The sequence below is a fragment of the Aquarana catesbeiana genome, linkage group LG02, assembly GCF_042186555.1.
Source record: "Aquarana catesbeiana isolate 2022-GZ linkage group LG02, ASM4218655v1, whole genome shotgun sequence".
Classification (NCBI taxonomy): domain Eukaryota; kingdom Metazoa; phylum Chordata; class Amphibia; order Anura; family Ranidae; genus Aquarana; species Aquarana catesbeiana.
Window position 1 is genome coordinate 538692282 of NC_133325.1, and position 12815 is coordinate 538705096.

Sequence of the window (12815 nt, forward strand, 5' to 3'; positions counted from 1 at the left end):
GCGGAAGAAACCCACATCCATATCACATAAGTGTGAACCCAGCCTAACAGATCACTGCAGGCTTGATAAATCCACATAAACCATACATTCTACTAGGAAATATACTTTCAGAAACTAAATAACAGAATCAGAGGAAATGTAAACATGTAAAGGTGAAAAGGAAATATATATATTGCTTACATCAACCAGCTATTATGCTGGTATGTGGCCTGGTTGGATGAAGATATTACAAAAGCTCAGTGAACCAAAAGAGCACTATGTGCAGAATTTATTTTTTTTAATTTAAAACCTGTTGTACAGATGTAGTATTAATATATGATGTATAAGCGCTAATGCGGGTGCTTTTATCATTTCAATAGTTATTTTCAGCTATGACACCTCCATGCTAAAAACAAGGAATGCTATGAGAAATAATAATTGGTATAACAACCACTTGACCTCCAGAAGGTTTTACCCCTTCATGACCAGAGCATTTTTTGCTATTCATGGGCAGCTCCAGACAATTTTATTTGGGGGTGCTGTGGTGCTGCTGCAAGCATAAGTGAGGGAGCAGTTGTGGATGTGTCCAAAAAATGGGCGAGGCAAAAATGTGCATGGCCAAAACGTGTGTTTTTATTCATGCACTAAGCTTGTAATATGCAACCTTTTACCCTTTGTACAGACAAAAGAGGGTCTTGAAGTACAATAAGGCCCCATTCACACTAGCGCGTTTTTTGATGCATTTTGCATTTTGCAGAAATGCACGGGAATTTTTTAACATGGGTTCCTATGGAACATGTTCACATCAATGCTTTTTTGTATCTCAGCGTTTTTGGAAAGGGTCGGGGACTTTTTTGCATGCAAAAAGCAGCGTTTTGCATGTAATGGTTTTCAATGGACAAGCATCAAAAACGCAAGTGCTGCGTTTTTGCAGCGTTTTTGATGCGTTTTTGGTGCGTTTTTGCCGTTTTTTTTTTTTTTTTTTTATTTATTTTTTTTTTTGTAATTTTTTTTTAAGACTGTAAAAAAAAATGAAAAAAAAAAAAACGCAAAACGCAAATCGCGGCAAAAACGCCGCAAAAACGCCGCAAAAACGCCGCAAAAACGCGGCTCAAAAACGTGGCAAGCATGAAAAAAAAACCTCCAAAAACGCTCAAAAGCAACATGCATAGGTGTGAATCGAGCCTAAGAGTCCAAATGGGACCAGCAATGATAACCCCAGAAAGTATCGGGGCAAATAACCCCAGCAAGTATAAAGGCCAGCAATGCCAACTCACAGCAAATGTAAGGACAAGCAATGATAATCCCCAGCATATGTCAGGGCAAGCAATAACCTCCAAGACATAGCACAATAATAAAACCCCAACTTGGCAAAACATTTAAAACCTTGGCACAGCACAAAATTTAACACCCAGAACAGCACAATAATGAACCCCCAGCTTGGCACAGTGATAAAGCCCAAGCACAGCACAATATTTATTCCCCAGCTCAGCACAATATGTAACCACAAGCACAACACAATAAACAACACCCAGCACTGCACAAAAAATAAGTCTCCATTATTGCACAATAATTAACCCCCAGCAAAGCACATTATTTAACCCCCATCACTGCACAATAATTTATTGTGAAACATACAACATGGTGAGGAAGTCAGCACTATGTAGCATTTAGAATATGGGGGTCAAGACAGTGTACAACATTACTGTACCCCCTTGTACACTCTGCCTCCCTCCAGCCACTGGATGAAATTCAATATGGAAATGAATGTGATTTTACATTACAAGCGGAAACTTTCCACCTATCCTCTTCTACTAGTATTGCAACCTTTTTTTCTTCTTCTTTTCCGGACAAGTACCCGCTTCCACTTTCACTTTTTTCACCTAGGTGAGAAGAGTGAAAGTTCGTATCCCTCCCAGCCCACATTTTGTGCATGCGCAGTGAGGAGCCAGCTGTGAAACAGGAAGTCACAGCCAGCTTCCCACAATCAAGATGGCAGTTCTGAGGTCCCAAAGACCAGCGAAGAAGCAGCCTGGGTGAAGACAAAGCTGGATCCATGGACTGGTAAGTGTCTGTCTATTAAAGTCAGCAGCTTTAATGACTGTAGATCCTTTATAAAGCAGTATTAAACCCAACACTGAAAAAGTCAAATCGTTCAGCTTACCAATCATTGGATGTGGTGGCTGCATTGGGGGGGGCACCTTTGGACATCAGCATTGTCAGTCTGGGGGGAGGGGAGTGTTAGATGTATTAGCGGACTTAGATACACTAACGAATTGAAGCCAAACTCCAGCTCACACTGCAGTCACACAAGCAGCTACAGCAACAGTTTTTTTTTTCCTTTTGGTAAAAAGGTTTTACAAAAGTAAATAAAAGCTGTCCATTGTAAGCACCCATGTCAGTGGTAAATCTCAACACTGCTACACTTGCAGGAAAGCTTGTTGAAAAACATCAGACTTACTGACCGGATCACCAGGGGAAAATAAAGAGAGCCTAAAAAGAAAACCAATGCAGCTATCACATCTAAGAATTGGTAAGCTGCGATATAGTACTTTTTAAAAAAAAAATCAGCATAAGGGATGAGGGTGAATTGAAGATCTGGGTCCTTATATTGAATGAGAAGTGTTCTTTGTGCTTGTGGCTGCTATTTTCATTAAAATCTTTTTTTCCTCTGCCCCCATAACTGTGATCTGGTGCTGCAAGGGTTAATATGAGCCACTGGACCTGTCACGGGCACTTGTCAAAAGTTTCAACTGTCTCTGCCCTTTCTGTCCCCTCCTCCATTCATAGAAGTTGTACTATCACTTCTCAGAATGAAAAGTGCTCTATCAGTAGAGGAGCCAGATCTTCAATTCACTCACATATCCTTCATTTTCATTCTCTCCCAAAATCCATACCAGACCCTTACCTGAGCATGCAGCCTTGCCATACTTACCAACAGTCTCGAATTTCCCGGGACATTCCCCGGATTTAGACTCTTTTCCCGATTTTATTAATTCCCAGGGAATGACCCGATAAATTCACTTTTTCCCGATTTGCCGCCGCCGCTAGAGGTCCGCGGTCTCCGCTGGCCACCATTTTTGAGAAGACCAGAAGTGGAGTGGAGCTGGGTGGCTTCAATAGAAGCCGAGCTGCTGCGGCGCCGCCCACCACCACGCTCCGCCCACCCTCCGCCCCACCCATCCCTGCTCATCCCCACTCCTCCTCGCTGCTGTACTGATATATTATATTGTGGCATAGTGGTATCAGCTGCCAGTCTGTTATGGAAAGGGGTGGGTGGTGGTTCTATTGTAACCACGCGGCCGGCACCCTTTGCCTTCTGTAATGGCGGCGGATTGACCGCAGGGGACTCTTGATGTGAGGGGGGCCCCGCTGAGGACTCCTGATGTGAGGGGGGCTCCCCTGGGGACTCCTGATGTGTGGGGGGCTCCCCTGTGGACTCCTGATGTGAGGAGGGCTCCCCTGGTGACTCCTAATGTGAGGGGGGCTCCGCTGAGGACTCCGGATTTGTGGGGGGCTCCTCTGAGGACTCCTGATATGAGGGGGGCTCCGCTGGGGACTCCTGATGTGAGTGGGGGCTCCGCTGGGGACTCCTGATGTGAGTGGGGGCTCCTGATGTGAGGGGGGCTCCCCTGGGGACTCCTAATGTGAGGGGGGGCTCCGCTGAGGACTCCTGATGTGCGGGGGGTTCCGCTGAGGACTCCTGATGTGAGGGGGGCTCCCCTGGGGACACCTGATGTGAGGGGGGCTTCCCTGGGGACTCCTAATGTGAGGGGGGCTCCCCTGGGGACTCCTAATGTGAGGGGGGCTCCCCTGGGGACTCCTAATGTGAGGGGGGCTCCCCTGGGGACTCCTGATGTGAGGGGGGGCTCCCCTGGGGACTCCTGATGTGAGGGGGGCTCCCCTGGGGACTCCTGATGTGAGGGGGGCTCCCCTGGGGACTCCTGATGTGAGGGGGGCTCCCCTGGGGACTCCTGATGTGAGGGGGGCTCCGCTGGGGACTCCTGATGTGAGGGGGGCTCCGCTGGGGACTCCTGATGTGAGGGGGGCTCCGCTGGGGAGTCCTGATGTGAGGGGTGCTCCGCTGAGGACTCCTGATGTGAGGGGTGCTCCGCTGGTGACACCTGATGTGAGGGGGGCTCCGCTGGGGACACCTGATGTGAGGGGGGCTCCGCTGGGGACACCTGATGTGAGGGGGGCTCCGCTGGGGACACCTGATGTGAGGGGGGCTCTGCTGGGGACACCTGATGTGAGGGGGGCTCTGCTGGGGACACCTGATGTGAGGGGGGCTCTGCTGGGGACTCCTGATGTGAGTGGGGGCTCCTGATGTGAGGGGTGCTCCGCTGAGGACTCCTGATGTGAGGGGGGCTCCGCTGGGGACACCTGATGTGAGGGGGGCTCCACTGGGGACACCTGATGTGAGGGGGGCTCCGCTGGGGACACCTGATGTGAGGGGGGCTCCACTGGGGACACCTGATGTGAGGGGGGCTCTGCAGGGGACTCCTGATGTGAGTGGGGGCTCCGCTGGGGACTCCTGATGTGAGTGGGGGCTCCTGATGTGAGGGGGGCTCTGTTGGGGACTCCTGATGTGAGTGGGGGCTCCACTGGGGACTCCTGATGTAAGGGGGGGCTCCACAGGGGACTCCTGATGTGAGGGGTGACTCCGCTGGGGACTCCTGGTGTGAGGGGGGCTCTGCTGGGGACTACTGGTGTGAGGGGGGCTCCGCTGGGGACTCCTGGTGTGAGGGGGGAGCTCCGCTGGGGACTCCTGGTGTGAGGGGGGGGCTCCGCTGGGGACATCTGATGTAAGGACAGACTCTACTGGGGGCACCTGATGCAAGGACGGACTCTACTGGGGGCACCTGATGCAAGGACGGACTCTGCTGGGACATCTGATGCAAGGACGGACTCTGCTGGGGGCACCTGATGCAAGGACGGACGGCTGGTGACAGGCGACGTGGCAGGTGACACGCTCAGGGATCCCACTGATTCAGCATTATGGTGAGTTGAATGATTTCATTTTATTTTACAATGTAATCATAGAAATAATGCACTTCAATCATCCTGACACCATAACAACCATGATGCCGGGATGATTGAAGTGCTAACACCAGGTGTGAGGGGGGCTCCGGTGAGGACTCCTGATGTGAGGGGGGTTCCCCTGGGGACTCCTGATGTGAGGGGGGCTCCCCTGGGGACTCCTGATGTGAGGGGGGCTCCCCTGGGGACTCCTGATGTGAGGGGGGCTCCCCTGGGGACTCCTGATGTGAGGGGGGCTCCCCTGGGGACACCTGATGTGAGGGGTGCTCCACTGAGGACACCTGATGTGAGGGGTGCTCCACTGAGGACACCTGATGTGAGGGGTGCTCCACTGAGGACACCTGATGTGAGGGGTGCTCCACTGAGGACACCTGATGTGAGGGGTGCTCCACTGAGGACACCTGATGTGAGGGGGGCTCCCCTGGGGACACCTGATGTGAGGGGGGCTCCCCTGGGGACACCTGATGTGAGGGGGGCTCCCCTGGGGACACCTGATGTGAGGGGGGCTCCCCTGGGGACACCTGATGTGAGGGGGGCTCCCCTGGGGACACCTGATGTGAGGGGGCTCCCCTGGGGACACCTGATGTGAGGGGGCTCCCCTGGGGACTCCTGATGTGAGGGGGGCTCCGCTGGGGACTCCTGATGTGAGGGGGGCTCCGCTGGGGACTCTTGATGTGAGGGGGGCTCCGCTGGGGACTCCTGATGTGAGAGGGGGCTCCGCTGGGGACTCCTGATGTGAGAGGGGGCTCCGCTGGGGACTCCTGATGTGAGAGGGGGCTCCGCTGGGGACTCCTGATGTGAGAGGGGGCTCCGCTGGGGACTCCTGATGTGAGAGGGGGCTCCGCTGGGGACTCCTGATGTGAGAGGGGGCTCCGCTGGGGACTCCTGATGTGAGAGCGGGCTCCGCTGGGGACTCCTGATGTGAGAGGGGGCTCCGCTGGGGACTCCTGATGTAAGGGGGGGCTCCGCTGGGGACTCCTGATGTAAGGGGGGGCTCCGCTGGGGACTCCTCATGTGAGGGAGGGCTCCGCTGGGGACATCTGATGTAAGGACAGACTCTACTGGGGGCACCTGATGCAAGGACGGACTCTACTGGGGGCACCTGATGCAAGGACGGACTCTGCTGGGACATCTGATGCAAGGACGGACTCTGCTGGGGGCACCTGATGCAAGGACGGACGGCTGGTGGCAGGCGACGTAGCAGGTGACACGCTCAGGGATCCCACTGATTCAGCATTATGGTGAGTTGAATGATTTCATTTTATATTACAATGTAATCATAGAAATAATGCACTTCAATCATCCTGACACCATAACAACCATGATGCCGGGATGATTGAAGTGCTAACACCAGGTGTGAGGGGGGCTCCGGTGAGGACTCCTGATGTGAGGGGGGTTCCCCTGGGGACTCCTGATGTGAGGGGGGTTCCCCTGGGGACTCCTGATGTGAGGGTGGCTCCCCTGGGGACACCTGATGTGAGGGGGGCTCCGCAGGGGACTCCTGATGTGAGGGGGGACTCCGCTGGGGACTCCTGATGTGAGAGGGGGCTCCGCTGGGGACTCCTGATGTGAGGGGGGGCTCCGCTGGGGACTCCTGATGTGAGGGGGGCTCCGCTGGGGACTCCTGATGTGAGGGGGGCTCTGCTGGGGACTCCTGATGTGAGGGGGGCTCTGCTGAGGACTCCTGATGTTAGAGGGGGCTCCGCTGGGGACTCCTGATGTGAGAGGGGGCTCCGCTGGGGACTCCTGATGTGAGAGGGGGCTCCGCTGGGGACTCCTGATGTGAGAGGGGGCTCCGCTGGGGACTCCTGATGTGAGAGGGGGCTCCGCTGGGGACTCCTGATGTGAGGGGGGCTCTGCTGAGGACTCCTGATGTTAGAGGGGGCTCCGTTGAGGACTCCTGATGTTAGAGGGGGCTCCGTTGAGGACTCCTGATGTTAGAGGGGGCTCCGTTGAGGACTCCTGATGTTAGAGGGGGCTCCGTTGAGGACTCCTGATGTGAGAGGGGGCTCCGCTGGGGACTCCTGATGTGAGAGGGGGCTCCGCTGGGGACTCCTGATGTGAGAGGGGGCTCCGCTGGGGACTCCTGATGTAAGGGGGGGCTCCGCTGGGGACACCTGATATGAGGGGGGCTCCGCTGGGAACACCTGATGTGAGGGGGGCTCTGCTGGGGACACCTGATGTGAGGGGGGCTCCGCTGGGGACACCTGATGTGAGGGGGGCTCCGCTGGGGACACCTGATGTGAGGGGGGCTCCGCTGGGGACACCTGATGTGAGGGGGGCCCCGCTGGGGACACCTGATGTGAGGGAGGCTCCGCTGGGGACACCTGATATGGGGGGGGCTCCGCGGGGGACTCCTGATGTGAGTGGGGGCTCCGCTGGGGACTCCTGATGTGAGTGGGGGCTCCTGATGTGAGTGGGGGCTCCGTTGGGGACTCCTGATGTGAGTGGGGGCTCCGCTGGGGACTCCTGATGTAAGGGGGGGCTCCGCAGGGGACTCCTGATGTAAGGGGGGCTCCGCTGGGGACTCCTGATGTAAGGGGGGGCTCCGCTGGGGACACCTGATGTGAGGGGGGCTCCGCTGGGGACACCTGATGTGAGGGGGGCTCCGCTGGGGACACCTGATGTGAGGGGGGCTCCGCTGGGGACACCTGATGTGAGGGGGGCTCCGCTGGGGACACCTGATATGAGGGGGGGCTCCGCGGGGGACTCCTGATGTGAGTGGGGGCTCCGCTGGGGACTCCTGATGTGAGTGGGGGCTCCTGATGTGGGTGGGGGCTCCGTTGGGGACTCCTGATGTGAGTGGGGGCTCCGCTGGGGACTCCTGATGTAAGGGGGGGCTCCGCTGGGGACTCCTGATGTAAGGGGGGGCTCCGCTGGGGACTCCTGATGTGAGGGGGGCTCCGCTGGGGACTCCTGATGTGAGGGGGGGCTCCGCTGGGGACTCCTGATGTGAGGGGGGGCTCCGCTGGGGACTCCTGATGTGAGGGGGGGCTCCGCTGGGGACTCCTGATGTGAGTGGGGGCTCCGCTGGGGACTCCTGATGTGAGGGGGGACTCCGCTGGGGACTCCTGGTGTGAGGGGGGGCTCCGCTGGGGACTCCTGGTGGGAGGGGGGCTCCGCTGGGGACTCCTGATGTGAGTGGGGGCTCCGCTGGGGACTCCTGATGTGAGTGGGGGCTCCTGATGTGAGGGGGGCTCCGTTGGGGAGTCCTGATGTGAGTGGGGGCTCCACTGGGGACTCCTGATGTAAGGGGGGGCTCCACTGGAGACTCCTGATGTAAGGGGGGGCTCTGCAGGGGACTCCTGATGTAAGGGGGGGCTCTGCAGGGGACTCCTGATGTGAGGGGGGACTCCGCTGGGGACTCCTGGTGTGAGGGGGGGCTCCGCTGGGGACTCCTGGTGGGAGGGGGGCTCCGCTGGGGACTCCTGGTATGAGGGGGGGGCTCCGCTGGGGACTCCTGGTGTGAGGGGGGGCTCCGCTGGGGACTCCTCATGTGAGGGAGGGCTCCGCTGGGGACATCTGATGTAAGGACAGACTCTACTGGGGGCACCTGATGCAAGGACGGACTCTACTGGGGGCACCTGATGCAAGGACGGACTCTACTGGGGGCACCTGATGCAAGGACGGACTCTGCTGGGACATCTGATGCAAGGACGGACTCTGCTGGGGGCACCTGATGCAAGGACGGACGGCTGGTGGCAGGCGACGTGGCAGGTGACACGCTCAGGGATCCCACTGATTCAGCATTATGGTGAGTTGAATGATTTCATTTTATTTTACAATGTAATCATAGAAATAATGCACTTCAATCATCCTGACACCATAACAACCATGATGCCGGGATGATTGAAGTGCTAACACCAGGTGTGAAGGGGGCTCCGGTGAGGACTCCTGATGTGAGGGGGGTTCCCCTGGGGACTCCTGATGTGAGGGGGGCTCCCCTGGGGACTCCTGATGTGAGGGGGGCTCCCCTGGGGACTCCTGATGTGAGGGGGGCTCCCCTGGGGACACCTGATGTGAGGGGGGCTCTACTGAGGACACCTGATGTGAGGGGGGCTCCACTGGGGACTCTTGATGTGAGGGGGGCTCCGCTGAGGATTCCTGTGAGGGGGGCTCCCCTGGGGACTCCTGATGTGAGGGGGAGCTCCGCTGAGGACTCCTGATGTGAGGGGGCTCCGCTGGGGACTCCTGATGTGAGAGGGAGCTCCGCTGGGGACTCCTGATGTGAGAGGGGGCTCCGCTGGGGACTCCTGATGTGAGAGGGGGCTCCGCTGGGGACTCCTGATGTGAGAGGGGGCTCCGCTGGGGACTCCTGATGTGAGAGGGGGCTCCGCTGGGGACTCCTGATGTGAGAGGGGGCTCCGCTGGGGACTCCTGATGTGAGAGGGGGCTCCGCTGGGGACTTCTGATGTGAGAGGGGGCTCCGCAGGGGACTCCTGATGTGAGTGGGGGCTCCGCTGGGGACTCCTGATGTGAGTGGGGGCTCCTGATGTGAGTGGGGGCTCCGTTGGGGACTCCTGATGTGAGTGGGGGCTCCGCTGGGGACTCCTGATGTAAGGGGGGGCTCCGCTGGGGACACCTGATGTGAGGGGGGCTCCGCTGGGGACACCTGATGTGAGGGGGGGCTCCGCTGGGGACACCTGATGTGAGGGGGGGCTCCGCGGGGGACTCCTGATGTGAGTGGGGGCTCCGCTGGGGACTCCTGATGTGAGTGGGGGCTCCTGATGTGAGTGGGGGCTCCGTTGGGGACTCCTGATGTGAGTGGGGGCTCCGCTGGGGACTCCTGATGTAAGGGGGGGCTCCGCAGGGGACTCCTGATGTAAGGGGGGGCTCTGCTGGGGACTCCTGATGTAAGGGGTGGCTCCGCTGGGGACTCCTGATGTAAGGGGGGGCTCCGCTGGGGACACCTGATGTGAGGGGGGCTCCGCTGGGGACACCTGATGTGAGGGGGGCTCCGCTGGGGACACCTGATGTGAGGGGGGCTCCGCTGGGGACACCTGATGTGAGGGGGGCTCCGCTGGGGACACCTGATGTGAGGGAGGCTTCGCTGGGGACACCTGATATGAGGGGGGGCTCCGCGGGGGACTCCTGATGTGAGTGGGGGCTCCGCTGGGGACTCCTGATGTGAGTGGGGGCTCCTGATGTGAGTGGGGGCTCCGTTGGGGACTCCTGATGTGAGTGGGGGCTCCGCTGGGGACTCCTGATGTAAGGGGGGGCTCCGCAGGGGACTCCTGATGTAAGGGGGGGCTCCGCAGGGGACTCCTGATGTGAGGGGGGGGCTCCGCTGGGGACTCCTGATGTGAGGGGGGGGCTCCGCTGGGGACTCCTGATGTGAGGGGGGCTCCGCTGGGGACTCCTGATGTGAGGGCGGGCTCCGCTGGGGACTCCTGATGTGAGGGGGGGCTCCGCTGGGGACTCCTGATGTGAGTGGGGGCTCCTGATGTGAGGGGGGCTCCGTTGGGGAGTCCTGATGTGAGTGGGGGCTCCACTGGGGACTCCTGATGTAAGGGGGGGCTCCACTGGAGACTCCTGATGTAAGGGGGGGCTCTGCAGGGGACTCCTGATGTAAGGGGGGGCTCTGCAGGGGACTCCTGATGTGAGGGGGGACTCCGCTGGGGACTCCTGGTGGGAGGGGGGCTCCGCTGGGGACTCCTGGTGGGAGGGGGGCTCCGCTGGGGACTCCTGGTATGAGGGGGGGCTCCGCTGGGGACTCCTGGTGTGAGGGGGGGCTCCGCTGGGGACTCCTCATGTGAGGGAGGGCTCCGCTGGGGACATCTGATGTAAGGACAGACTCTACTGGGGGCACCTGATGCAAGGACGGACTCTACTGGGGGCACCTGATGCAAGGACGGACTCTACTGGGGGCACCTGATGCAAGGACGGACTCTGCTGGGAAATCTGATGCAAGGACGGACTCTGCTGGGGGCACCTGATGCAAGGACGGACGGCTGGTGGCAGGCGACGTGGCAGGTGACACGCTCAGGGATCCCACTGATTCAGCATTATGGTGAGTTGAATGATTTCATTTTATTTTACAATGTAATCATAGAAATAATGCACTTCAATCATCCTGACACCATAACAACCATGATGCCGGGATGATTGAAGTGCTAACACCAGGTGTGAAGGGGGCTCCGGTGAGGACTCCTGATGTGAGGGGGGTTCCCCTGGGGACTCCTGATGTGAGGGGGGTTCCCCTGGGGACTCCTGATGTGAGGGGGGCTCCCCTGGGGATACCTGATGTGAGGGGTGCTCTACTGAGGACACCTGATGTGAGGGGTGCTCTACTGAGGACACCTGATGTGAGGGGGGCTCCACTGGGGACTCTTGATGTGAGGGGGGGCTCCGCTGAGGACTCCTGTGAGGGGGGCTCCCCTGGGGACTCCTGATGTGAGGGGGAGCTCCGCTGGGGACTCCTGATGTGAGAGGGGGCTCCGCTGGGGACTCCTGATGTGAGAGGGGGCTCCGCTGGGGACTCCTGATGTGAGAGGGGGCTCCGCTGGGGACTCCTGATGTGAGAGGGGGCTCCGCTGGGGACTCCTGATGTGAGAGGGGGCTCCGCTGGGGACTCCTGATGTGAGAGGGGGCTCCGCTGGGGACTCCTGATGTGAGAGGGGGCTCCGCTGGGGACTCCTGATGTGAGAGGGGGCTCCGCTGGGGACTCCTGATGTGAGAGGGGGCTCCGCTGGGGACTTCTGATGTGAGAGGGGGCTCCGCAGGGGACTCCTGATGTGAGTGGGGGCTCCGCTGGGGACTCCTGATGTGAGTGGGGGCTCCTGATGTGAGTGGGGGCTCCGTTGGGGACTCCTGATGTGAGTGGGGGCTCCGCTGGGGACTCCTGATGTAAGGGGGGGCTCCGCTGGGGACTCCTGATGTAAGGGGGGACTCCGCTGGGGACTCCTGATGTAAGGGGGGACTCCGCTGGGGACTCCTGATGTGAGGGGGGACTCCGCTGGGGACTCCTGATGTGAGGGGGGACTCCGCTGGGGACTCCTGATGTGAGGGGGGACTCCGCTGGGGACTCCTGATGTGAGGGGGGACTCCGCTGGGGACTCCTGATGTGAGGGGGGCTTCGCTGGGGACTCCTGATGTGAGGGGGGGCTCCGCTGGGGACTCCTGGTGTGAGGGGGGCTCCGCTGGGGACTCCTCATGTGAGGGAGGGCTCCGCTGGGGACTCCTCATGTGAGGACGGACTCTACTGGGGGCACCTGATGCAAGGACGGACTCTACTGGGGGCACCTGATGCAAGGACGGACTCTACTGGGGGCACCTGATGCAAGGACGGACTCTACTGGGGGCACCTGATGCAAGGACGGACTCTACTGGGGGCACCTGATAGAAGGACGGACTCTACTGGGGGCACCTGATGCAAGGACGAACTCTGCTGGGACATCTGATGCAAGGACGGACTCTGCTGGGACATCTGATGCAAGGACGGACTCTGCTGGGGGCACCTGATGCAAGGACGGACGGCTGGTGGCAGGCGACGTGGCAGGTGACACGCTCAGGGATCCCACTGATTCAGCATTATGGTGAGTTGAATGATTTCATTTTATATTACAATGTAATCATAGAAATAATGCACCTCAATCATCCTGACACCATAACAACCATGATGCTGGGATGATTGAAGTGCTAACACCAGGTGTGAGGGGGGCTCCGGTGAGGACTCCTGATGTGAGGGGGGTTCCCCTGGGGACTCCTGATGTGAGGGGGCACCGCTGGGGACTCCTGATGTGAGGGGGCACCGCTGGGGACTCCTGATGTGAGGGGGCACCGCTGGGGACTCCTGA